The sequence below is a fragment of the Myodes glareolus genome, chromosome 14 (assembly GCF_982192425.1).
Source record: "Myodes glareolus chromosome 14, mMyoGla1.1, whole genome shotgun sequence".
In the NCBI taxonomy this organism is placed as follows: Eukaryota; Metazoa; Chordata; class Mammalia; order Rodentia; family Cricetidae; genus Myodes; species Myodes glareolus.
Window position 1 is genome coordinate 76,203,600 of NC_142039.1, and position 26,125 is coordinate 76,229,724.

The 26,125-nt window shown below is 48.7% G+C and overlaps 1 protein-coding gene and 1 long non-coding RNA gene across 2 annotated transcripts in view; one reads left to right on the forward strand and one right to left on the reverse strand.

Annotated features, from left to right (window-relative positions):
* Dapk1 (death associated protein kinase 1) overlaps positions 1-26,125 on the forward strand; it is a 155,321-nt gene that overhangs the window by 45,802 nt on the left and 83,394 nt on the right. The window lies entirely within an intron of this gene.
* Positions 15,647-24,507, reverse strand: LOC146892129 (uncharacterized). The gene is made up of 2 exons (XR_015005252.2): positions 24,176-24,507; positions 15,647-15,836 (listed from the first exon to the last, which is right to left on the reverse strand). It is a non-coding gene; the product is annotated as an uncharacterized LOC146892129 (long non-coding RNA).

Consider the following 26,125-nt stretch of genomic DNA (forward strand, 5'->3'; position numbering starts at 1 on the left):
CTCGCCGAATCAGAGATCCTGCCCCAGCGTCAGCAGGATTCCGGGATCCTAATATGACGGAGGCTGAGAGGCAGGAGGATCCGAGGCCAGCCTGGGCTCTCTAGTGGAGTCTGTGTCTTAAAAAAAGAAACTCCATTTAAAGTCTCTTTATATTTAGATGTGTATACATTTTAGGAAGCTTCTATAGTAGCAGTCTCCGTATGTCTGCTGCAGCTGGTCGCTAGTGTTGTTGAGTCCTCCCATTCCCTCCTCCACCTGCCTTCACCTTCGGCCCCTTCAATCCTTCATGCCCCCCCCCATTTCTTCCTTATAGCTCTCTATTCTTTTTCCCCCTCTCTTGAAAGATCTCCTCCTCCCTCTCTCTCTCCTTCCCTCCCTCCTTTTTTCCTCTCCTCTCTTTCTTGATCCTTCCTTCCCCTTCTTTCTTGGTTTTCATTCTCCCTTTTCTCAGGACCTCTTAATTCATGATCCTCCTGCCTCAGCTCTCCCCTGTGCTGGGACTACAGGGCTGCGCCCCCACACCCAGCGAAGAAAGCTATCTAGAACTCTCCTGCCTCAGCTCTCCCCTGTGCTGGGACTACAGGGCTGCTCCCCCACACCCAGCAAAGGAAGCTATCTAGAACGCTCCTGCCTCAGCTCTCCCCTGTGCTGGGACTACAGGGCTGCGCCCCCACACCCAGCGAAGGAAGCTATCTGGAATCCTCCTGCCTTAGCTCTCCGCTGTGCTGGGACTACTTGTGTCCTCTTCAGTGCATCTAGAAAATTCAGCACAGCAGTAGAATATAGACTAGAACAAGTGAGCTACCTGTTCCCTCTTCAGAACCTCAGTAATAATATAGTTTTAATGAATTTTACCTTGAGCGTAATGGTGACCCAGGTGGGAAGATGGAAGGGATCACCCACAACAACCCTGTCCTTCCCCCCAATGAAGCCCCACTATCAAAGACTCAGGACTTTGCACTTAGGTCCATCTTCAGGACTGTGAACTGGGACTCTTCAGCAAGGGAATATGGATTGCTTCTGTGGCCAGGAGGCTTCCCTGGGAGAGTCCAGATCTCCATGGTGCCTGGACTCCCCAAAAGAGCACCATGCCCTCAGATGGCCTCCATCTGTTTTTGGTTACACCAGAAGCTTGCACCAAGATTGGTGCTCTATGCTACCAGGCTTCTGGGGGATACCCCAAGACGCTAGAGAATGGTTGGGCCTTTTTCCTGGCTTCCCTTGGGCTTCAAGAGATCTTGAAAGAGGAAACATGCAGGTGGCTGGTTCTTGCCACAGCTGTTGTCAGACTGGATGTATAGGTGAAGGGTTCTTCTGGGAGCCAGGGTGCTTATTGGTTAAACCTCAGCCCCCAGAGTCCACAGAGTGGAGGAGAGTCCTCTGGATGCATCCAGTCCCCACACGGATGATTGATTAGGGGATGGGAGTTACTCAGTATCCCTTTCTCATCAAAGGGAGTCTGTGCATCTGTAAAGCACTCACAGGCCCCCAAGACCAGTCCCTGGTCCAACTGTGCTGAGAGGCCAGGGTAGCAGAGCTCATTCCTAAGCAGGACAGAGGCAAGACGGCACCTAGTCTAACCTTCTAAAGTAATGTGTCTGCCTTTCCTTGGGCCTTTCCCTCTCTTCTTCCCCATACACAGACCAGAGAGAAAACAGAAAAACCCTGGGGCCCTCTGCTATCCTTCTCCAAATACAAGGAATAAAAACAGTGAAAACCTTCTCCTCGAATAATTAAACACTCACCTCCCATTTTTAAAAGCCCACAAAGCACTTTTTTGTTTCTTAATATTATTTACTGTTCAATCAAGTAGGCACAATTACTGGCTAGCTAAAAGGTGGGCGAGTTCCATATCAATATGATTCAACAGTGTTTGGGGAAATTACTACTTAAAGCAGGGGAGGTAGTCACCAGCTCATGTCACCACTTGGTGCTGATTTCCTCTAAAAAGACCAATGGGAAAATGAGACCGGGAAAGAAGCAGCGAGGAAGAATGGGGCCATCCCAGTCACCACTCGGGAGCAGAGGAAGCGGTTTGTTCACCCTCTCACTTCCTCCTCTGGGACTTTTCCATGATGCAGGAATCCTAATAGCGGGCAGTTGGGGTAGACAGCGCCTGCACGCACGTGGGGGTGGGGTCATCCAGGTGCTGTGATCTCATGCTTCTTCACAGTAGCCCTGTGAGGTCAGCACAAACACACTGATTTTTTACAGGCAGCTGGGAGGTAACTGGCCAAGAACAGTGCAGGCTTCCCTGTAATCAGAGGCCACAGAGCTGGCTCCCGGGCCTGCCTGTGTGCTTGTCCTTGCCATCCATCCGTCTCTAGTGCTGCTTGTGGTGAGCAGAGGCCTTCATTTTGCTCTCTAGTTCCCTGACACACAGCAGCAGGCAAGGCAGTCTCTCCCCATGATGCAGATGATTGGCAGGGCCTGGGGTGGGACTTCTTCAGCTGAGAGGGACGGGGTCTTGGTCTCTGTAGGCTGTGAAGCAGCTAATGAGGAAGCATAGCATGATGGGAAGGATCCAGTGAGGCCTGTGTGGCTCCTTAGTTGGTCTTGAACTTGCTTTGTGACCCTGGCTGGACCCAAGTTTATAGCGCTATCTCTGAGCAGTGTGCCTCCATGCCCCATGCCTGACGTTCAGTTGTTTGGTTTTTTTGAATGTGTGTGTGCATGGAGGCCAGAGATCAGCACTGGTTGTCTTCCTTGATTGCTCTCCATTTTACCTTGAGACAGCATCTCTCACTGAATTCAAACTTTGCACATTTGTCTATACTGGCTGACCTGCAAGTCCTCAGTACCCTCCTGTCTCTGTCCTCTAGTGCTGGGATTGGCTTCGTCTTTGGGTCCCTTGTGTTTGGGTGGCAGGCACTTTATCGATAAGTTGTTTTCCTGGACCTGAGTTGTACTTGAAGAGATGATGGGGTGGCTTTTCCTTGCCTTGTTTTCAGTGAGTGATTAAGAACTCATTTTCCCTACTGGGTGGAAAACTGGTCTTGGATAGAGTCCTATTTTTGGGTCTTGACCTCCTCCTGAGTTGAGCTTGGGTGTTCTGTGAGGAGTAGGCCCTATGGAATGAGTGGGCATCTTGGACGCACTAGTGAAGCCTTGGGGTCAGGGTGGGTGCCCTGGAGCTTTTGCTCTGGCCTTCAGGGGCTCTTACCTTCTGCAGCACAGAGAAGAGGAAGTCTCCCTTCCTGACCAGCTTTTAGGAGATGGCTGGTGTGGTGACTGAAAGTTGGTGGTTTTGACAGGTCCGTGTTTATCCAGCCCCTTGTCTCAGAGCTGTCGCTCAAAATGAAGCTGACCTGGTGGCCTCACATCTGCCCAAGGGTGTGCAAGACTCATAAGAGAAGTCTGGAAGCTCAAACTTAGGCCATGCCTGAGCCTGAGGACAGTCTGTGCCTCTCACCTCTGCCTCGTTCTGTGTTCCCTCTGCTTTCCTTGTTCTTTCGATTATGGTGGCACGGTCTTATAAGTCATGTGGATTAAGAACTGCCAACTTCAAGATGATACTGGATCTCTACAGCTTTTTTTTTCTTCAGAAAGTCTTGGAGACCATTACATAACTCTTAGACGGAACATCATTTTGTACTGGGTCCCCAGTGGGCCAGGTGGAATGATTGACACCAATGTTCATCAACGAAATTCTGAATGGAAGTTCTTTGTCTGACCTTTGGCCAAAGAAGGGTTAGAGAGAGGGAGGACTACCAAATGCCTAAACCACTTGTGCCTGTCACCATCATGGTAAAGTTCTTTTTGCTTTTAACTGTCCACAAAAGAAGTAACCAGGGGCCAGGGAGGCAGCTCAGTGGGGACAGTGTTTGCTCTGTCACCATAAGGACCTGAGTTCGTTCTCTGGAACCCATGTAAAAGGGGCGGTGGTGGCCACCCTTGTAGTCCCAGTCCTGAGGAGCCAGAGACAGGTGGATCCCTAAGGCTCACTGGGTAGCCTTTCTGTGGAGCTCCCGGCCAGCCAGAGACCCTGCGCCGCCCGCCCCACAAAGGTGAGCGGTGCTGGAGAGAAAGGATGCGTGAGGGGTTTTCTGCCTCTCCACACATGTGCAGCCCCTTGTACATCAGTAATTACTTATTGTCTGTTACTTCTGATCCTCCTGGTTTTTTGTATGTTCCGATCCTGCTTTCCTGAGCCCTCCTCTTCTGTGGGTCTCTTAGAATATTCATTTTATTTTGCATTGCCTGATGCTGGAAGCCAACTAAGACCATTAAACTAAGCTGCTGTCATCTGGTCCTTCGACAGGACAAAGTCTTTGAGTGGCTTCTCTCTCTGCCGCGGAGGCCCCATCCCCTCCTTTGAAGCATTGTTCACTGAGGAATGATCTGGTAGAGGTGTATTGGATGTCCACAGCCCTTCATTTGGTAGCCAGGCTTGTCTTTCGTTGGGTAAGTAGCTAGCGATACTTCCAGTGTTTCCCTTCTTGTTTCCTCCACCACAATAAGTCTTCCAGCTTCCTTCTGATTGACAGAATTGTGAGAAGTAGCCGAGCGTGCTGACTGGTTGCTCCTGGCGAGTACTGTCACCTCTCCTTGGCCTCTGAGAGCTTAGTGAAGAAGACAGACTGACCGTCTGGCTTCCAGTGAAGCTCGCAGACCCTCGAAGTGACTGCTGTCTTTTTTTGTATGATGGCCATCTATCTTGGCCTGTCATTTGCTCTCCTTAAGGCATCATGGGAAGATACTAGAGATAACAGATTAAATTCTTTTGGTACAGTCAGCCCATTGGGCGGCACTGCAAAAGCCAAGGAAAAAGCTAGAAGAGAATGGATACTTGATAACGTGTTTCACACAGATGTGTACACACACGCGCGCACGTGCACACACACAGAGACACAGGCACACACACACATCTGTAGCTGTGTACAGATACCTGAGCCACAAAAAGACCTTGCCTGTAAACGTTTGTTTATGTAGAAATAGACAATTCCTAGATACTAGCCGGGCCCAGGTTTTCTCCTGTCTACTCCCTCAAGGTAATTGTAGAGAAGGGGCTGTAACTGAAAGAGCTTTTCTTGACCAGGGGGTAGGTTCCTTCATGCCTCATTGCGGGGCCTGGGAACGCTACACGGAGGCTCAGTTGTAGCCTTCTCTATGGGCTGCACCCGCTCCTGTGGTTCCCATCCCCATGCTGTCTGTGAATGGACTCCTGACTGGCAGGGAGAGAGGAGTAAACCAGACTGCCTAGAGCCTGGCCCCAACCCCTCTGCCTGGGACGGGGGGCACTGGCCCCAGCCCCTCTGCCTGAGATGGAGGGGCTGGGTTCTTCACCCTGTTCAGTCTTTCCTACTTGGGGAACTCAGCGTGATACAGGGCTCTTTCCTCAAGAAGTCCAGGTGTGACTGCGCACACCACTCAACAGACACCATTCCTCTCTCTCCCCCAAACAAGAACTGGCACTCAGGGACTCGGACTACCAGCTGGTGCTATCCAGATCCAGTTTGATTCATTCATTCTCTGAACTCGGTGCTGACAGAGATGCCTTCAGCTGACGGGGTTACACCCTGGTAAGGTAAAGTTTCAGGTGAAAGTGATTGCGTCTCACCTGTTAGGCTTCTGACATAATCCAGCCACACAGCACACTGACCACGGCCAGGCTGCTGGCTTTCTGCTGCCGTGCCGTGTGGTGAGAGGGCGTCAGATGGCATCCTGATAGACCAGGAAAAGACTAAATTTAACATTTGAAATTTGCAGTCAGGTCTGATCATGTCCTCCATCCCTACCCCCCCCCCACCACCACTTTTTTTTTTTGTTTTTGGCTTTTTTTGGTGTTCTTGCTGTTTATCCAAACAGGTCTCGAGCTCTAAGCAATCCTCTGCCTTAGCCTCACGAGTGCCAAGATTACAGGCATGTGTTTCCACACCCAGTCAAAGTGAGGATCCATTGAACGTGTGTCTCTTTGCCTCTTTGTCGCCTTGGAAAGTCCCACGTTGGACCCTGAAAGTGGAGTGTGGACTCCACCACCCTTGTTTTCCAGCGAAAGCCTGAGGCCACCTGGTTGGGCCTCTTTTCGTCAGGAGACAGGATGGAGCAGGTGGGGCGGGATGCGAATGCGGCAGATAGGGTGGCTGTGGGGCTGCTGCTGTATGCAGAATGTTCCGATGCTAGGGAATTGGTTCCTCGTGCCCACTCATCCATGTGGCTCTACAGCACAGGAAATGTGAGTCTCATTTTTATAAAGGTTTAATTGCTGTAGCTCCACTGTGACTGGCGACTCGCCTTGCTTCTGGTATGGTTGTGTTGTGGGCTCTTCTCAGTACTCTCCAGAACCCTGGGTAGGTGATCCTCAGCACTGAAAGCCATGCACTTGGTCAGACGGACTGAAAAGATTGAGCCCCGCCAGACGCCTAACTCTTTCTGGTGGTGTAAACATTATGGCAGTCTCCAAAGAAGGAGCTCCACGGCACCTGTCCATGGCTTCTTTGAATCTGGACCAGTAGGCAGTCAGATGTCTGTAATAGTTCTGGGGGTTTGAAAGACCCTGGCTTGAGGCCTGAAGCCCCACAAAGAGGCTCTGTGTGACTTGGCACAAATACCTGCCTCAGAGCAATGCCCGTTCTTCCCATCTCCCAGCCTTGCCATTTCTCTGCCCTGCTCAACTGGAGAGGCCCCCATCCATTCTCCCCTCCTTTGCCTTGTAGCTTTTAAAATTTGTGTGCGTGTGTGTGTGTGTGTGTGTGTGTGTGTGGTTTTTGTGTGTGTGTCCCAGTGCTAGGAATGGACCTAGGGCCTTGCTCGTGGTAGGCAAGCCTTCTTCCATTTAATTACATGTCCAACTCTATTTTTGTGTTTAATTTGTCATCATATTGCATAACTTTAAATTTTGCCATCTTTTTGTTTGTTTTTATTTCTTTTTGCATTCAGTATTTAATATTTAAGCATACTGTAACATGTTCTCAGATTTCAGTAAGCCCCCAAACATTTGCACAACTGACTTCATGATAGAAGTATCATTCAGGTTATAAAACAGCATGTAGACAGCACCACAGCACAAAGATTTAGTCCATTACCATCATGGTGCGACATGGTGGTATGCAGGCAGACACGGTGCTGGAGAGGAGCTGGGAGTTCTCCGTCTTGATCTGCAGGCAGCAGCGAGTGAACTTACACTTCGCCATCATAAATAATCCGAGTATGCACATTCATATACACACACAACTCAGAGCAGTCTCCATCTTGTAGAAACTATTAGACCCGAATTTAGAGACTATGGTAAGCCGGGTGTGGTGGCTCACACCTTTAATACCAGCACTCAGGAGCAGAGGCAGGTGAACCTCTGTGCTTTCAAGACCAGCCTGATCTACAGAGCAAGTTCCAGGGTAGTCAGGGCTATGGCACAGAGAAACCCTGTTTCAGAACCTGCCCCCCCCCATGCTCCCCTTAAAAAAACGAAGAAGGAAATCCATTAAACCGAATTCCCTCCTAGCTTATGACGGCTGCCTTTCTGCTTTCTGTTTCTGTACTTTGGGACCCGAAGTTCCTCATCTGAAGTTGTACAGTGTCATCTTTTGTGTCCTGTTTATTTCACCAGAGCATTGAGATAGGGAAGCATACTGGGCAGAGGCATGCATTCTTGTCCCATTGGTCTGAAGGGTCTGCTGTCTTCTACCAGCCTGGGTAGCTGCCTGGACCCTCAGGGCTGCCCAGAGAGTGTGTTTGACTCATTGGTAACAACTCACAAGAACTAACTCAAGTTCCTGCAAGACCGATTTTAACATCTGTCCCTCTGAGGACATATGCTGCAGGACCCCAGAGCCCCCATCTAGCTCCACCTCCTATGGCCTCAGCCTATCAGCAATCTTTGTGGACCAAGCCTCCAACACATAAATTCTTCCCAGACAAAGCCTTATCCACCCACATCGTCATAGATGGCTCTGATGGTCCCCAAGTCTGTATCCTTCTCTTTCCTTACTGTCTGTGAGCACAGGGCTTTGGGGGATGTGGGGGTTGATGTCATCCTGGCTCCTTAGAAACTGGGATTGAAGCAAAACGAGAAGCCTGCTTGGTGGGCTCAGTAATGTTAAAGAGGCCAGTGTAGGCTTTTGAGCCTCTCTCAGACGAGGTCATAGACTCCAGAGGCCTCTGGGGACGTGTGACCAGCTATAGGGCTGTGGAGATCAGGCCCTGAGACTTCAGATGGACACAGAGAGTCAGAGGTGACGTCTTTACATTCCAGAGAAGAGAGCAGGTTGCTTGACATTGAGGGCAGTGGGACTTGGGCCAGGAATGAGCCTGGGGAAAGAACCTATGACTTCTACTTGCTGAGCACTGTCTTTAGGCAATTCCTTCTGGGACAGAGCTGTGAGAAGATGTTTCCATGGATAGTGGAGAAATGCCCCATCTTAGGACTCCAGACCTGGCAGTGCTGATCAAAGAAGTCAATACAACGGCCTTGTGAGAGGAAAAGAACTTGGTGTGTCTCCGACTCTGCTTCTTCTGAGAGTGACTTTAGTCTTTGTGACTAAAGACTCCCAGCACCTTCTGAGAGTCTTTAGTCACAAAAGGACATTATATGCTTTCCTGGATCTAAGGCAAGCAAGGAGATAGGAGGAAGAGGGATACGGATGTGGAGAGTGTGTTTCCTAAAGCCCACGTGCCATCTTGTTTGAAAGAAGCTCTCCTGCTTGTTAGCATAGATGCTGAAGTTTAGGTTTTTGTTCATTGTAGTTATATTTTTAGGACTGGCAGAGTTATGTTGCTGTAACAAATAGTCCTTATGTCTAATGTCCCAAGTCTAGGACCAAAGTCACTGGGATTCTGTCCGACTGAAAGCCCTGTTGATGAGCCAGGAAGATGCAGCAAAATGAGAACTGGCTTTATACACACACACACACACACACACACACACACACACACACACACACACACACACACACTTGTACAGGGGAATATGAATACACATTCATGTAAAAAAAAAAGTCACATAATCACACCCAAACTTGGAGGGGCTGAATTTTCTTCCCCATGTAGCCTTAGATGGCTTGAGTTTGTCCTGTAACCTGGAGCTGGGCTTGTCCTCTAACCTGAAGGAACTGAGCTTGTCCTGTATCCTGGAAGTGAGCTTGTCTTGTAGCCTGAAGGAGGTGAGCTTGTCCTGTAGTCTGGTTACACCTTGCCCTTTCCCTGCATCTCAGGTGGTATCCACAGGGAAACTGCAGATCCTGCTAAGCCTAGCTCATACAACAATGGCATGTCAGCCTTCCGAATTTGGATAACAGCTGCTATTGCAAAGTAAAGGCTGTTTGCTGCCTCTTGAGCTTGAAGGATGACTTAACGAGGGGTCTTCTGATATGACAACCTGCTTTGCTTTCTGCTGGAACCTAAGCCGAGTGCTGACCTCAAACTCTTCTGCATCCTTCCTGGTAGACAATGAAGTGAAGTGAAGTGAAGTAACCTGAAGTGAAGGTCAGAGAAGGGAAGGCAAGCAGCAACTTGCCCGGAGGTGGAAGCTGTGGAGTCCTGGGCAGAGACTCGTCTTTATGAGTCGTTATGTTTCTAGTCTCTGTCTTAAAGATTTTTATTTGTTTATTTATTAAATTTATTCGTTTATTTTACATCTTGGTTGCAGTTTCCCCTATTTCCTCTCCTCCCATCCCCTCCTACCTCTTCCCATTCCCAACCTACTCCTTCTCTGTTTCTGTTCAGAAAGAGGTAAGCCTCCCATGAGTGTCAACAAAGTGGGATCTCACTCTGTAACCTAGGCTGGCCTGGAACTCACAGATCTGCCTGCTTCTGTTTCTTGAATACTGGGATTACAGGCTGCACCACTATATTCTGCCTGCCTGCCTGCCTTCCTTTTTTCCTTTCTTCTTCTCTTCCTCCCTTCTTTCCTCCCTCCCTCTTTTCTTCCTTTTTCCTTCCTTCCTTTCTTTCCTTTTTCCTTCCTTCCTTCCTTCCTTCCTTCCTTCCTTCCTTCCTTCCTTCCTTCCTTCCTTCCTTCCCCTGCTTTAATAACACAAGACTTTTTAAACATTATCCCAGTAGTACCTCAGGTCTAGCAGCCTTGAAGAAGGAACATCATCACGTTAGTGAGCAGTCACTACGTGTCCAGTGATTGACACACTCTTTGCGGGGACATCCCCGAGCACATCGTGTATGAATTTGTGATGTTTTACATCACACAGGTACACATTTGTTAAATTCCTACTGCATAGGAGCTGTGGAAGCTGTGATGTAAAAGTCCACCGGCCTCTGTAACGTCCTTGACTGCTTTTGAATTGAAGGGATCTATACTTCAGATTAAGAAATAAAGCATAGTGTGTGTACTGACCCTTATCTGTTTGCAGGACTATTTGAAGTTTACTGTTCTTTCTTTTGTTCTCACTTATTTTGCTTTCTTGGTGCCTATAGTTATGGGTGTTATTTCTCCTAGCTCCTTGCTGTGTGAAAACGCTGATTTTGGGCACATACTGGGTGCTGTGCTGAGTTCCGTCTATGGATCATCATTCCACTCTCTAGAGACTTCTGAGAATGACCTGTTCTCTTGATGTTACCAGCGATGACACTGAGACCCAGAGGAGTTGAGCAGCTAGCCAGAGGGAACATAGCGTTAATGTCAGAGCTGGGATTTGAACCCTTCTGTCTGTTGCAAGGCTCTTGAGGGTCTGTGGACAGCATCCTGGCTGGCTTCTGGGATTGAACCCAGCTGGTTTCCTTTTGATTGGTGTAGAGATGCAAGGAGTAAGGCACTCATGAGGGTATCCCCACCTCAACGAATTATTTTGTGCCTTGACTGTCCCTGCTTCTGACTCACCCAGGAAGTAATTACTAACCACAGCAGAAGATTTTGTACTTTATCAGTGACCATGCTTGCATTTCTGAGGGGGAAAGTAGAGGATGACGGGAATATGTGTGATGAGGAGACGGGGCTGCAAGAGGGTGTGTGACTTTGCTGTCAGCTTAAAGATGAAGGGACCCGCATTTCTGGATGCCCCACAGCTGTCCTGAGCTCACACGGGAATCCGGGCAGCTTGCGAAAAGAGACGTTTTAAATCATTAGACCTTGAGACACTTCTGAAGTTTTGTTTTTCTAAGGTGCTCCTGCACTTCACACTGAGAGTTCACTGAGGGTGACCAGTGTGACCATAAGCACTGTGATAGGTCTTCTGTGGATCTTAAAGAAGAGCCTGAACTTGCTTGAAGTCACAGAATAAAGTCCAGACCCAAGTGTGGCTACACAAGCATATGGGATGCTGACAGTAGATGCCTCGTATTTCAAGGAAAACAGACTGAATTTGCCTGCATCTCAGTTTAAGCAAGGAGTTAGCTTCTCGTTGTCCCTGAACAAAACCCAAGTCACAGGCGGAGGCTTCCCTATCCTAGGAGATTTTAAGATTTTTAAGAGTCGTGGAAAATTGCCACTAGCTGAAGGCAGAAGGGCCAATGATGTGCCTTTGTATTTCTAATGGTTTGCTGTGTTCAAAGCAGCGACCCTCAGGACTCCGTCACTGGACGAGGCCACCACTGACTGGATTGATGTAGAGCAGGCCTGTATTGTGATATGCAGGGGACTTGCATGGGCTGTTGGCATCTTTCAGGGGCCAATATGGAAAGATTCCTACACATTGAGGTGCCTGGGTGGGTGGAAAAATAGCAAGAAAACCTAGTGATGAAGGTTTACAATTCACGGAGAAATGTTCCGGAATTCACGTGGGTAGTTCACGGAAGACATGGATGGACCCTGCTTATGAAATATAGAGTTTCTCTCAAAACAAGTTATCATGACATTAGAATTCCATGTCCTGGCAAAGCAATTGTGGACAAAGTCGTGGGGACAGGATAGACTTCAGCAATGCTTCCTGCCCTCCCCCTCCCACAGCGGTGGGTGCCAAGTCAATCTGTAGCTGATTATTGTCTTGAATATGTACTCAAATTAGCTGTGAGCAAGCCATCTGCTGTCTCCCTCAGCCTCCAGTGCTGGCAAAGGAAAATCCTGCCAGAATGCAAGCAGTCTACTCAGCTGATAATAGAGAAGAGCGAGTCGGGGAGGAACGAGAGAGAGAGAGAGAGAGAGAGAGAGAGAGAGAGAGAGAGAGGTGGGCCTGTCTGCTTTCCTCTAGGTCTTTCCAACCTGTGTGTTTCTTCCAGCTAGAGAAAGACCAGCTGTGGATCAGGAGAACTGGAGCCAAATGGGAGGTGCTGGAAGTAATGTCGGATCTGCCTTGGTTGGAATACATTTTGTATGTAGTCTCTTTAGAGTCTCCACTGGCCTGATTGATCAGAGCTCCCCAGGGTCTTGGTGGATGAGGCTACATCTGACTCCTCTGATTGGTTTTGGATGTCTATGATATCCTACCCAGGAGTGCCCCAATAGCTCAGAGTTGTGCTCAGGAGTCTTGCGGGATAGCAATTGTATTTCAAATGCTGCTCCATCAGGGTGCTTGTTTACATTCAATTTCCGTGAGTACACATGGACACCTCAAGATGCTGGCATTGTTCACTGTAAACCAGCACCACAGAAATGAGCCTCGAAGGAGGGGGAGCATGTCTGTCTAAGGTCTCATGGCCAGTGAGTTAGGAGATCGGGACACGGTTACAGATCCACTTCCTTGTCTTGTGGCAAGGTGACTCTGCAGAGGACAGTGCTGGGTGAAGCTGACCAGGAGAGAGGCATGCTCAGCTAGAGAGCACAGGGCCACTCAGAGGTCCGTGGTAACGTGGGCCAGCTCTCCTGAGTCTTTTGGCAATGTTAGGATTCAGAGTTTTAAGATACTGAGTTTGGACTCAGTTTTTCAAAAACACTGTGGTTCTGGCTGTGGCTCAACCAGCCTTTCAAGCCCCCAGTTGTAACCAATGGGTAGAAACGACACTTCCTTATAATTGGGGCTTAATTTCCTTTGAGGGCTCTTGCTTTTAGAAGACTGTCGAAGCAATTCAGTTTCGAATTAATGCAGACTCTGGAGAGATGGTTTATAATGTAAGGTACCTTCTTAGGTCTGCCCTGTGTCCCCAGCTTGCAGGCATGTTGGCTCAAGAGAGTGGGAAATTGGGCTGCAGTGTGAGCACAGGATTACATCTGTAGGTCAACTGCCCTATGCCCTGTTTGTACCGTGTGGTCTCAGCACCTCCGACTGGACACTTGGCCAGGTTAACTGCCCTGTGCCCTGTCTGTGCTGTGTGGTCTCAGCACTGCCGACGGGGAGCTGTCCCAAAGGGGAGGACTCTCTGGGCACCTTGTGTCATATACCAATGTCATTTAAAAATGGCATTTTCTGAAAACCTTTCGAAAGTGGACGAGGGCTGCCTAGCTTTATCCATTGTGGATTAATTGGCATCTCTGTGCACACGTGTGTGGAAGTGAGAGAAAAACGTTGTGGAATCTGTCCCCCTACGCCCCCTTGTATGGAGTCCTAGGATTAAACTCATGTCTGCAGACATGTACAGCAAGCCCCTTTACCCACCGAGCCTTCTTGCCCACACACTGTTTGGTCATTTTTGAAAACAGGCCCACTTTCAGATTGTGGTTGTAATTCCCTTACTCCCAGGGTGTGACTCTCCATGACAACGACCTCGCTCTTGCCTGGTATGCGTGTGGTGTTATTGAAATAAGCTGTGAGAGAGGACTTTTAAGGAATAGGGAAACTTGCCTCATTTCCAGGGTTAGGAAACCCGATATTGGGTTTGACTAGGTAGCTCTGCTCCTATTAGCCTCACTGTCTCAGCCAGGCTGTTTGCTGGCTTAGATTTAGCTAGACTGCATGAAGTCTAACTCGTGTGTGTATGTATGTGGTGCGTTTCTCTGTGTGTGTGTGTGTGTGTGTGTGTGTGTGTGTGTGTGTGTGTGCATATGTGTGTTTGTGCGTTTGTGTAGGTGTGCGTGCATATATGAGTTTGTGTGCATTTGTTTGTATGCATATGTGTGTGTGCGTGTGTGCATATGTGTTTGTGTGTGATATGTGTATGTGCATGTTTGTGTATGTGCGCGTGTGTGTGTCTATGACTCTCACTGAACTTGCTTTGAGTCATTTGTGCTCGATTGGTTGGACAGTGAGGTCTCGGGCCGGCTTTTATGTGGGTGCCGAGATTACAAACTCAAGTGTTCATGGTTGCATAGCAAATCTTTCACCCACAAAGCCATCTTCTCAGCTGCTGGGTTTTGTGTGTGTGTGTGTATGTGTGTGTGTGTATGTATACACACACATATTTGTATATGTATATATACACATACTTTTATGCTCATGTGTGCTTCCCTTCATGTATGTTTGTGTACCATGTGTGTGCCTGGTTTCTGTGAAGCCAAAGGAGGATATTGGATGCCTTGGAACTGGAGCCACCATGTAGTAGCTGAGAACTGAACCCAGGTCCTCGGGAAGAGCAGCAAGTGCTCTTAATACTGAGCCATCTCTCCAGCCCCCTCAGTGTCTTTTCAGTTTTTGCTTTTTGAGACAGACTCTCACGTAACATGGACTTGCCTTGAACTGTTGATCCTTCTGCCTCTGCTGCCAAGTTACTGGGGATCACAAGAGTGAGCCACCACACCCAGCTCAGGTGTCTGATCCAAACCTCATAGCTAGTCAGCCTACCTAGGGAGCTTATTAAACTGAAGATTACTGGCCCAGGGAGCTGAGTCAGAGCTGAAGGGCCCTGGAAACAGTATTCTTAAAAGCCCCTCCTCCATCTCAACTCAGCTAATGATTGGCTTATCTGCTGCAGTTCGGGTACCTAAATCTGCACACACAGATAAAGTATTTGCATTTAATAAATAGAAACACTTGGACTGGGGAGGCAGCTCGGCAAATAAAGTGCTAGCAGGGCATGTATTCAAACCCCGGAACCCGCGTAAATAAAGATAGGCATGGTGGTGTGTGCTTGTCATCAGTGCTGGGAAGGGGTGACAGGCAGCTTTGGAGCTGGCTCTGGCCGAGCAGCCCAGGCTAGCTCGCTGGTTTTAGAACCATGAGAGACTGTCTTAAAAGAAAAAGTGGACATAATGTGAGGAGTGACGCTCCAGGTGGCCTCAGGCCTTCAGACATGTTTGTACACATGTGCTTGCACCTCACGTATGCGCACACACATGTAAACATGCTCATGCATGCACACACCCTTGCACAGACACGTATAGAAATTCTTCAGTGGCCCACTCATGCGAGTGTGTGGGGCTTGATAAGGTCTCACTCTGTAGTGAGGTTCATCCAAGGACCATATATGTAACCCAGGCTAGTTTAGAACTTGTGGCCATTCTGCTTCTGTTCTCCTCAGTGCTGTGATTCAGCCTTGGAAGCCCATGTTGGACAAATGCTCGAGGAGGAAGTGGTTATTAGGCTCAGAACCTGTCATTGCCTGAGTCAGCTGGGGCTGTGATTACAGGAGGGGCAGAGAGGATCGCTGCCAAATGCTGTGTCTCATTCTAGACACCGTCTCAGCTTTCTCCTGAAGGCCAGTGTGCTCCAAGACCCCTTTTCTGGCCACTGATCCTGTGTCTTCACTTCCTGCCTGCAGTAGACTCTATGGAAGTGACTCCATGAAGCTGAGAACTATTTCCCTCTGGTTGATTGGTTGATGCCCTCTCTCTCTCTCTTTCTCTCCCCCCCCCCATAAGATTCCAGAAAACAACTTTCAAGAATATACTAAATACATTAGAGATGCAGTAGATAATTTCTTTTGGTTAAAGATCTAGGATCTACTTCCAGAATTCTGGATGTCATGTTTTATTTCTGGCAGCATAATGTTTATATTTCTGGTTCTTAGTTCGGACAGCTTCGAGACCGCCCTGGAGTGTGCTTTTCTCACAGCTGAGTTTCACTTCTTGTCTGGAATGCTGTGCAACACTTCTGTGTTATTCTTTGCGTAACCGAGTCACCTGTTAATATTTTCTTTGTGGCCTGTGATAAGGGAAGAATCTTTGTCAGTTTCAGGAGAGAAGGTACAAACATTGCTGATCAAATAGCACCGGGGTCCTGAGGACTTGACCTCATTTTCCCTCTGGTCCTGGTGTTAGGCATTTCATTCTTGACTCAGGCCTCTCTGCCTGGTCCAAACTCAGCTTCTGATCCCAGCCTGTCTAATTATTAACACCCAGAGAGACAACACAAATTGCCTGGTGGCCGGAGGTAGAGAAGTCACGTTCAGGAACCAAGTTTATCGCATCGCCAGTGGTTTTGGTGCAAGTCCGCGGTGTGAGTCATGGTTACCTTTTAGAATGCCACCTTCCCAATTGGGCCATTGCTCTTTTTCATTCTTCTCATTTATTATGCAAATAAACAGCTCATCACACATGGCATGAATAATATAGGGGTCCATGCTCAGATGTGTAGTTTATTTGACGCATGAGCAGACAGACCACTTTTGCTTGGGGAGAGATACTTGAGTCCCACAGACATCCGTTTCCACGGACTTTCCCATGGGAGGAGTTAAGGCTGAGATTTAGGCTACTGACTCCAAATGTTGAATTGCCTGTGCACATTTGTAGATCCTGAGACCTAGAGTCAGGGGCCAGAAGAGAAGAAGGGACAGTAGCCACTCAGGACGCATACAGTGTAGAGCAGGGGTCTCCGTGGTTTTATTTTCCTCCATCCAAAGCGTCATGTGCTCAGTTTGCTTTTGTTGCTCACATGGGGATCTGACCCCTAAACGTGTTGATAAGAGAAGAATAAGAAAGTCAACACCCCCAGGGTCCCTCTGGGTTTCAGTGAACCACACTGGAACACGAGCCCTCTGTTTGCTGTTGAAAGTTTAGCCCTTGCATTTCAGGTTGGACTGTCCAGTGCATGCAGGAAGATGCAACACCTCATGCCAATGCCTGTTTTCTTTAGGCCCCAGAATAGAAGGCATTGTGCATTCGGTACACACGCATCCAAAGCCAACAGTGACTTCATTGTACATCGGGAACAAAAGCCGCTACCTGGGGTCAAGATGGGACAGTTTAGACTTTCCTTTCTGTAAAGTCAGTGGCTGGGAACACTGGAGCAAACATCTCAACTGTTGCTGGTGTTTGCCTGTGAAATTCTGATCCATGGAATGGTGTTTCCCAGAGCTTAAAGTGGAGTGTGTGTGTGTGCGTGTGTGTGTGTGTGTGTGTGTGTGTTAGAGAGCTCTCCTAGCACGTGGAAGGCCCTGAGTTCAATCCCAATATTGCAAAAAGAAGTAAAAATTAATAATTAAAATCTAATAAATCTGGCTTTGTGCAGATCAACTCTGAAAACACAGACTCTAATTCTTAATTATTTCTTACTCTCTACCTACAACACAAACACACACACACACACACACACACACACAGAGAGAGAGAGAGAGAGAGAGAGAGAGAGATTAGACAGAAGGAGGTTAAAAAGGGAACAGAGAGTTTGTTCTCTTATCCAATCTGCCTCTTTGTGGACGTTCCAGAGACACAAATTGAGGATTGCATTGTGTGGCTAGCCATCCGTCTGCCAGCGCTTAACTTTGGGTGAATCGATTTGGAAGTCTCACACCGTTCTATAAGAGCAGCTGTCTGCAGGGAGTGTGTGGGCGCTCATGCCCAGTGTTTGCGTGGACATCTACTACCTGTCTTTTCTCCCACTGAGGTTATGTGGTGCCTCTGTTTGACCTTGAGGTATGAAACCTTCTCTGAGAGTGACCAACTATTTGTGGGCTCCAGCAAAGATAACCCCAAACCCCAGCATTTTCATTTTGGACACTTTGTTTCTTCTGCTTTTGGGGGTGTCAGTCAAGACCAAGATTTTCAGTGTTCTCTGTTCGCCAGGGAGGGTGGTGTGGAGTTTAACTTCCCTCTTGGCTCACCTGCGGGTTAGCAGATCTACCCCAGTGACTATCAGCTGGTGATATTAGCGGTAGAAAAACACCTCTGATGTCTCTCTGCCTTTCCCGTGCCTACTGCCAGCTTTACTCCTCACAATGAGTGTTTTTTGTTTTGTTTTTTGAGGCAGGGTTTCTCTGTGTAGCTCTAGCTGTCCTGGAAGTTGTTTTATAAACCAGACTGGCCTCTGAACTCAGAGATCTGCCTGACTCTGCCTGCTGGGATTAAGAGCATGTGTCAATCTTATCTTGCAAAGGTTTATTTGTTTGTAGTTTTACAGGTACTTTGTCTGTATGTACGTTCCACACCAGAAGAGGCATCAGGTCCCACTATAGATGGTTGTGAGCCACTGTGTGGGTGCTGGAGTGTAAACTCAGGACGTCTGGGGGGCAGGACAGCTAGTACTCTTAACTACCTCTCCAGCTCCCAATAGGTGGTTTTCATTTTTCTTAACAAATACGATGAAAGCAAACATGTGGATCAGGTTCCCCGGCAGTGGCTGAGGAGATGTCCATGTTTCTCGGACTTTCTGTGAGTCTGCGAGGCTCCGGGTAATGCAAATTCCAGTTCTTCAATCTGGGCCGGACCGAGACCTGGCGTTTCTGACACTGGTACTGCACCCAGAATGCACTGAGTGGTAGGCTTCCTGGTTGGAAATAGCCAGGCCTGACTGAGAGAAAGTTGTGTCCCCTCCAAACTCTGAGACTAGTTTCTAAAGACATAGGCCTTGCTTTTAGACCACTGAGCAAAACTGGCCTTCTGAGGATGTCTGTGGTCTGCATGAAGTCAGGCAGTGCATGGCACCTTCCTTTCCCATGCTGCCTCCCGTGTGACACTGAATGGGGCCATACACCGAAGGGTGCATGCAGGTTTGGATCTTTTATTTTCCCTGGGGTCTGCACAGCAGACTCTGCCTGGCTTCCGCAGGGAACCTGCACACTTTCTGCCTTGGAGCGGCCTGGTGTGCCTCTCATTCTCGGCATGGTACTCGCCGCTGGTGGCCCCAGATCACAGGATGGAAACGGTAGTCACGGAGTCATTTGTTTATCTAACCTGGGAGATGCTGGGAATAGACAGGGCCAAATGGCTCTGGAAGAGCCCCATGTGCTTAAAGAGGTGGGCAGCACCCCTGGCCGTATTGCTGGAAGGCTCGCACATCTGGATGGAGAAAATGATTCCAGGTGCAGCCGACACTTTAGGCCTGTGTCCAGAAACTTAACAAGTGAGAGAAAGTGTCAGGCAGGAGACTTTCCCACCTTCCCCAGCTCTCTGTCTCTAACCATGAGTGAGGGCTCACCTTGAAAGGTTTTGAGGTGATTTAAGAGATGTTTTACTAGATACTTGATGGGATCATTTTGAGTCCTTGTCAAAGACAGCCCTGAGTAATAAGGATTATAGGAAGCACCAGTCTATTTGTCTGTCGTGTGGAGTCCACAGGGACCTGTCAACTTTGGGAGGTCAAGGACTCTGCCACTCTTTCGGTGCTATTCTGCCACCCTAAGCTTAGGCGTTTGGTGACATTGTCAGATGACTGCTGGTGCCCTGAGCCGTCCCAGGGCGGGGCCAGGCACTGGGTGGGGTCGGGCACTGGGCGTGGTCAGGCACGGGTAGGCTATTTGCAGTGGAAGATGTCCCTGCTCCCATCCTGTCGTGCCGAACATAGTCGCATGTCCACAAGGTACGAAATGTACTTACACTGAGTGACCAGCCCCACACCCAAACACTGACCGGGCAAAGAAAAGATCAGATAGTGGGTGAACAAATGTCTCTGCCTCACGGGGGTCTTCGGGCCATTCAAATCTTACTGGTCTTTACTGGGAAGGTAATGTTTGGATCTGGGCCAGACATTCAAGTGGAGGCTTCCTGACCATTGCACGGGTTGAAGCCAGGCCACTACCATTTCAACATTTTAGAGTCCCTGCCCTAAGGTGTTTCGTGTGCTGCCTAGAAAACACTTAGGGTGAGTGTGAAGGTGCATATTCATAAGGGAGCTGACTGCTAACTCTCCACCCGCTCCTTCTTTCTTCCCCTCCCTCCTGCTCCCCTTCCCTTTCCTCTCCCTCCTCCTCTTCTCCTGCCTCCTCTCTTTCCTAACAGCAAACACAATGTTTCCCTTTAGAAGGCAGTGTACCCTGAGAGGAATAAAAATAATTTTTCTTCAACCCAGTGGTGCCAAACTCAGAACAGAACTCTCCTGACAGCCTCCAGCATTGAGGAGTTGCCTAGCATGCACAGTTCAGGGCAAACCAGAGGCACCGCTCGACTCTGTGACTGTACGCGTGGGTGGTTGCTGCACAGACCCAGTCCTGCCCCAGGGGGAGGGCTAGAAATACCTAAAGTCTTGAATCCAAAGCAGCCCCACCTCACGGGCTTGATTTTGGTCATTCCATGTTTTGCTTCTTCTGGCACAGCTGTGTGCAGTAATTGGGAATCATTTTTAGTGCAATCTCTTAATGTTAGCATTCTGCGTGTTCCAAACTTAGGTGGGTTTTTATGGGCCCATTCTTCACACACCCACACATACACACACACAGAGAGCAGAGTCCATGGAAATCTGGTAGGATTTGTGTTAAAGGTGGGCTGAGAGCAAGTGTCTACCTGTGCTGAACGCATGGCGGCTTCACCTGCTGCAGTAAGAACGAAAGGTCTGGAGATGGCTCAGCTGGTCAGAGTGCTTGCCGTGCAAGCCTGGCTGTCTGAGCTCTTCCCCCAGACACCACATACACTCAGCACTCCCTGAACGGATGCTGGCCAGAGATGGGAGAACGCACAGGCAGAAAGAAACAGAGGCCTTCGAAACAGCGTTAATGACAGCCGTAAGCGATGATTGCACTTTGAAAGGAAGTGAGCACCCACTCCCGAAAGTTGTCCTCTGACCTGCACACGCGTGAATGCACGCACACAAACATGCACAATAAGTCAGTGAGCTAAAGCCAGAGCAAATCCAAGCCTCAACAGGCTTGTTTGGCTCTGTGATTTTCCCAGCTTTTCAAAATCGTATTCTTTCTAAGCTGCATGGATTTTGTCGTATGTGTTCTTGGCAGGCAAGAAGCCGGAACCTCGGTATATGGACAAGCCCTTGTTACTTCTTGGCTCCCACCTCTCCTTTAGCTGCAGCCTTGGAGTGCTGAGCTCAGCATTTATTTTCCCAAGGTGCAAACAGAGGTGCCTTCCGTGTGTGTGCTTCAGTTCTGCGTGGGACAGGTCCAGCCAGCATCCCTCTCCGTGACCCACATTTCGCTCTTCTGTTTTGTTGTTTTGTGTTTTTATTGTGACTTGTCATGCCAGTCGGTGTTTAAGAGCTAGGGGATCGGATAATGGGCCACATCAGTCAGGTTTGTATGTCAGTCTTGCGTGGAACTTGCAGCCAGTGAGGCAGGGCCAAGGAGCTGTTTCTGTATCTCCATGTGTCTTTCCTCCTTAGCACCCGAGGACAACGCAGACTCTCAGGGCTTGTCCTGGACCCACAGGATGGGAGACCCAGTCGTCAATGTTTTACCAGATGCACAGAGGATCAGGATGTGTATTAACACTTGAGAGCTGGCAACGGCTTTTTGACCTGGTCATCGCTTCCCTGTAAATGTAAAGCCAGGCCCCAGCCTGATTATTCTGACTTCGTGATTCTGGGCTTTGACTCAAGCAGAGACTTGAGTGGAGAACCTCCACTCCACGGGGCCCGGGAGATAGGATAGCTCAGCAGGTAAAGAGACGTATAAACCTGTGGGCCCATTCAGGCTTGTTGCTTGTGTTTGTCAGCCCTGAGCCCAGGAGGAGGAAGCTGATGGATCGCTGGGGCTTGTTGGCAAGCTCACTTTAGTGCAATCTACAAACTCCAGTCCAATAGGAGAGCCTGCCTTAAAAAACAGGGTGCACAGGAATGACTGACCCCAAGATGGACCTCTGGCTACCACTCATCAATATATGTGCCTCACCGTGACCTCCCCTCACCCACCAAGACTAGTACCACTCTGGAGAGCTTCTGTTTTCCCTCCTCTCTTTCTCCATCCCTTCCTCTCCTCCTGCATTTACTCTCTGGTGCAGAGATGGGAACTGAAGAAAGCATTCTTCAGTAAGAGTTGCTCAGAGGAGATAACAGGACCTGTTGAGATGTTTCCCACAGCCCACAGGAAGGTGGCCTCACGTCACCTCATGCCCTGTAGTGATCTGATGTCCTGGATGGCAGCCTCCTTCTGGCTTTACATGTAGCCTATGCCATGCCAAAAGTTAAAAAAAGGAAACTTGGAGAGAGGAAGTAGGGAAGAGGAAGTAGGCATCTGGCATCACCTGACCCCCTAAGATCCCACTCCACACCAGTGTTTGCTGTGTTAGCCAGTCTTGTGACTCGTGACATAAATGAAAATCAAACTTATGATTCTAGCCACATGCCTCTTTTTAAAAAAACAAAAATTATATTATGACGATTCCAGTTTGGAAGTTGGCATGAGATTGCACTGTGTGGGTTTGTTGTGATTAGATCAGCCATTTGCCTCTGCTAATGCCAGTCTTGTTTTCTGTGGTAAGTTTAAGTGTCCTTGTAAAGAGATGTGATTGCTTTTCTGATTATTTCCTTAAGATAGATTCCTAGAAGCTGATCCGCTGAGCCAAAAGCTACATTTTAAAGGCTCGTGTTGAATAGAATTAAAGTTGTTTCCAAAAGGGTCTTGCAGTTCTTACTCCCTATATGAAAGCGCCCATCATAACTTGTACTTTGCCAGACATTTTAAAAAATCAAAACCCAGACCTAAACTGTCGCTTTGTCTAAAAACCCTCAGGACAGTGTGCTCGGGGAACCTCTGAGGCCTGGTCCCCTGATCCTTCTCTGTGGCTGTCTCTACGGAGCTCTGCAAGCAACAGCTTTATCTTCATTTTCCTCGCATGTAGGGAGCCACAGTTTAATGCCCTTGGGTTTCGTTTTATTCTCAGATTTGAGACTCTCTGGAATTCTTAGCTTTGCCCTCCTGTCAGCTCATCTTCATCGTATCTGGGCCTCCTCTGTGCTGCTGTTGTGATTCTCTTGTTTGCTTGCTTTGTTTTTTTGTTGCTGTTGTTGGTTTATTTGTTTGTTTTGTGACAGGGCTTCTCAACTGTCCTGACCTCCATTGTATGTTTGAATCTCCTCATGCCCAGTCATTTATGTGGACAGTTGTGTCGTGTAGGACAATGCCCTCAAGGGGCTCGTGGAAAGTTCTCTGGGATATTGTCCCAAGCAGCATCCCAGTCATTGCCTTCAGACTATCCAGATAGCCAGGGCATGTGTCAGCAGCTAATGGGGAGGCCATGCTGAACACAGTTCCCTCACCTCCTGCACACTGACCCACAAGCTCACACGCTCTCCATTGGGTCCCTGACGGCTGGAACACCAGGGAATCCATTTTCTTGGCAAATGACATGTGACTGAAGGACTGAGTGAGTTCAAGATTAGGTAGAGAGAACATTCCCACAGTGACCATTGACATCTTCAGGCTGCCCCAACTGGTTACAGTGGCAGGGTCATACATCCTGACCGTTCTATCATTGGATATGTAGATTGCTTCCTGCTTGCTAGAATCCATGCTGAAGCTTGCAATGTCTGTGGTTCAGGGAGGAGAGTCGAGGCTTCTGTTGGTGAACTCCAAGAATAATGTGGTTGGAAGATTCCTTCCTGGAAGCCATTCTCCCTCCCCTGTGAAGCTGAAATGAGCCAGGGCTCAGTAGTAGGTGCACATGGCCTACTCGCATTCTCCTGAACACACCGGCGGCTGATATCTAATCTACTGTAAATAATTGCTGTTCCGAGTTGTTTAGCAAGTATTGACAAGAAACCTCCTTACCTGTTCAGTGTCCATGCGGCCCCACCCCCTATGTCTTCTCTATAGTTGATTGGCCCTCTGGACACAGATCTTCCAGATAACTGGGAGGTAGGGGCGCTCAGGAGGGGTGAGGGCAGGAGGACCCGTTCAGCGTTTCTCCTCTAGGGTCAAGGCATTTGACTGACACATTTTCTCCTTGTTCTGTGCTCAGTGAGTCATCTGACTTCTTGCTTAACCGGGAAATCAACGGCGATATTGCAGGAATGACCACACAGGCTGTGTCCATCTCAAAGTCTCCTAGCTATATTCTGCTCCATCCATCCACCTGGCCATCTCCTATTTACCCATCCTTCCCTCCGTCCATCCATTCACCCAGCCAACCACCCATGTTCCAGTAAAAATGTATTTAGCAGTATCACCCAGCCTCTTTCTACAAGCACTGACTCGAAGGTTTTGGCTTGTAAGGAACAGCAGTGAGGTCCACTGTGGTAAGGGGTGATCTTGGCAGATGCTTTCTTGGCAAAACTAGATATGATGGAAACCTTAGAGAGAATCTGCCCGCTAAGAGGCCCAGCTCTTCGACGGGAATGGGTGTGGGAGATGAGGTCGTTGAGAGCTGAGCATGGAAACTCGTTACCTGCAGTCCACAGCTGGAGAACGTCCCAAGCTGATGTCCCAGACGGTTCCTTTGAGTTCCCGCTTTTCAGAATAGGGAACCGAGGAGGACAGTGGTCAGGTTGGCTCATTTTGGGGATGTGGTGGCCAGGATGATGGCCCCAAACTTGTTTCCCTCTTAGTCTCTGGAACTGTGACTGAAGTCTTTATATGGAAGGTGAGGGGGACTTTGCAGTGTGACATGGTGGTTGCACAGGCCAGAGGCGGAGCTTCACGCAGGAGCGGTCTCAGTGTCCTCCTTCAGAAGTGTAGTTTTGCCCTTTTGACCCTTCGCCTCATTTTTTTTTTTTTTTTTTTTTTTGGAAATAGAACTCCACTTTAGACCGCACAGAGAGTTTTATCCTTCCTTCCCTTAGTCCCCTTATCTCTGAAGGAGTTACCTCTAGATATCAGAGACTAACTGGGCTACTAACTGGTCTCCCGGACAGTGAGATCCGGGAGAGCCAGGCTGCACAGAGAAAACCTGTCTAAAAACTCCACCCTCTCCAAAAACAGTGACCCTGAGGTTGGTTTTTTACTCCACCCCCACCCTCTCTTTGTCCGTCATTTCAGTACCATGAGGCTTCTCGGAGAAAGGGAACACGTTCCCAGAATCAAGCAGGAAGCTAAGCTCCCAAAGAGATTCTCTGAAGTTCAGAGGAGAGCCGTGCTGGCGTGGAGTTCTGGAAACTCCGTGAGAAACCGCATGTGAATATGTGACATTTACTTCTGGCCCTGTCCCCTGCTAGGTTAGGTGTTGACTTTGTGGACCCCTGAGTCCTCTCTCCTCTCAGCCACTGGCAGAGGAGGAACTCAGGACCCAGTTAGGTAACAGCCTGGGAATTCAGCCACCTTGAGTTGCTTCTCTCCGCTTGGTTCCTCCTAACCACTTTCGAGTAATCTTCACAAACTCAGGCTGAATCCGTCCACTGGGTGGTGTGGCCTCCAAAAACCCCTGGCACCTGGAGTAGCCGTTGCCGTGTTTGGATTCCTTCTGTCTTCCAGAGTGGAAAAGCTGAAAAAAAAATGATGATGATGATGATGATTACTTAGTCAGTTTTACATAGGATAACATCTAAAAATCAAAATGTCTTGAAAATAGTATGTTTTCATGACACAAGACAGAAGATCGTCCCCAGAGGCTGTTTGTTTGGGAGACCTGAGGCCTCTTTTAAGCTTGGAAATCATGTGCTCTTGTGTAGTTCTGACCAGGTTGGAATTTGATTCTTTTTCCTGTCTCTCCTCAATTCCCTGTGGGTCCTGGGTCAAAAGCGAGGTGCTCACGTGACCAGCCCACACAACAGTTAGCTGTGGAACTTACCTGACTACACTGGCTTGCCAAAGTGGAGGGCCTTTACCAAGCTGCCGTGGAACAAGCCAGCCATTCATCTTGAGCCTGGCACCTGGCGGAGACCACGTGACTGCTCCACGGTCCTGTGCAGCTTTAAACGTGATTTGTTCTCATTTTATTTCACTTGAGATTCTTGGGCTTAAAATAATAAGAGATTTTTAACTGACTGGGAACTCGAATAGAGAATTAGACACTCAAACAACCCACTTAAAGACAACAGTGGAGAACCCAGAAGGGCTTTCGCGCTCTGCCACTTAATGGGATCACCTTTCACTTTTAACAAAGGTTTATTAGGTGTCCTGTTTGACTGTGGTCCCGTACCAGGCGGGGACTGCCCCATTCCTTTCTCAATGAGCTGGAGTGGTCGGGGACACTAAAGGTGTGCATCTGTAGAACAACACAGGAGTGTTGCTGACACCGTGGCAGCTTTTGGGATTGTATCACATGATATAAAGCCAAGAAGGTCATAGGTGAAATGAGTTAAAAGATGAGTAGGAATCGTAAAGTGCTGTGGCTGTCCACCCAGCCCATTGGCAGGACGGGAGAGGACACATGGTCACAGCTCACGTTGCTCTTTAGTGT